Source organism: Bison bison, unplaced genomic scaffold, assembly GCF_000754665.1.
Source record: "Bison bison bison isolate TAMUID 2011002044 unplaced genomic scaffold, Bison_UMD1.0 scf7180017852983, whole genome shotgun sequence".
Lineage (NCBI taxonomy): Eukaryota > Metazoa > Chordata > Mammalia > Artiodactyla > Bovidae > Bison > Bison bison.
The window spans coordinates 39779-41314 of NW_011483556.1; positions in this window are offsets into that span (position 1 = coordinate 39779).

The following is a 1536-nucleotide window of genomic DNA, read 5'->3' on the forward strand; positions in this document are numbered from 1 at the left end:
ACTTTGGTTCTATGTGGTGCCCTCTCTTTTCCTTTCCACCCCTAATCCACAGCTCCCAATAGAGAATGAGTTTATAAAATATTGCAAAACCTCCCCGGTCATAGCATCATGTCTGGGCGGTTTCCTCTTATCTCTCAGAAACACTGTGAAAAACAAAGAGAAACGGCGCTTGTTGGCCTGGATAAAGACCAGTTATGCGTGCAGTTCTTTATCTCTGGGAACAGGCAAGACCTACCCTTGGCTTTATTGATCAGCAAATAAAAAGTGAAGAGTGCTCGTGAAAAGTGTGCGGAGGAGACCATCGAGGAAGAGGGTCCTGGTCTCACTGTCCTTCCCCCCAATGCACAGTACATTAGGAAGGAAGGAGATGACATGGTGGAGGGGTGGGGGTGGACAGTGGCTGCTTCATGTTCTCTCATAGGTCTGCCCTCTCCAATATCCCTTCAGGTCCCATTCCCAGCTCAGAGTAATACATTAGCACACATACCGCGAAGAAGACGGCCTCCCAGCTTCTGAAACCTGCTGAAGCCTTAGGAATGAGGAAACAGCATTTCCACTGGGGAGAAAGGAGTGACTGCGGGTGGCAGAGAGGGGCTCCCTGCCCATTAGGCCTTTATCAGAACACACCCAAATTCCCTCTCCTGTATTTGTAGCATATAATAAGGTTATTTACGTACTGATGTTTTGGATGGATTTGGTTCTCTTTTCTAATTATTATTATTATTTTTTTTTTTTTACTATAGTTGATTTCCAGTGTTGTGTTAATTTCTGCTGTATAGCAAAGGGACTCAGTTATATACATATATACATTCTTTTTATATTCTTTTCCATTACAGTAATCACAGGATATTGAACATAGTTCCCTGTGCTACCACAGCAGGACTTTGCTGATTATCCATTCTGTATGTGGTCGTTTGCATTTGCTAATCCCACACTCCCAGTCCACCCTCCCGCAACCCAGCCCTGCCTTGGCAACCACAAGTCTGTTGTCTATGTCCGTGAATCTCTGTTTCAAAGACACATTCATTTGTGACACATTTTAGATTCTACATATAAGTGACAGCATATGGTATTTGGATTTGGTTCTTTAAATAAATTTTTTACACTGAATTGAAATAAATTAAGATATGTCAAACATGCAAAGCAAGTCTCTGGTGGTTTGGTGTAAATAGTTTGATTAGTTTAGCTGATTGCCTTCGCTGGTCCTTGAACAGAGGTGTCTGTTGTGAAAGAGTCCTATGGGGCTGGGCTGTGAGCATGAAGAGATGAGAGCACAATAAAGCTCATGCTATGTTGCTTGGCCCCAACCTAAAGGTCGAGCTCTGATGCAACCACCTCCCTACTGAGGATACATGATCTTTCTTAAGGAAATAAACAAAATGGGCTAAGCCACAGAAAGCCTGCCTCACCACAGACCCCTTTTCAGAGTGAAGTGTCCTGTTCACAGGCCCTCTGAAGTGGAGGTCTTTGCTAGCTTACTATCAACCACGGCCAGCATGAGCAAGCAACAGTCCAAAATGCCCTGAGTAGGTGACT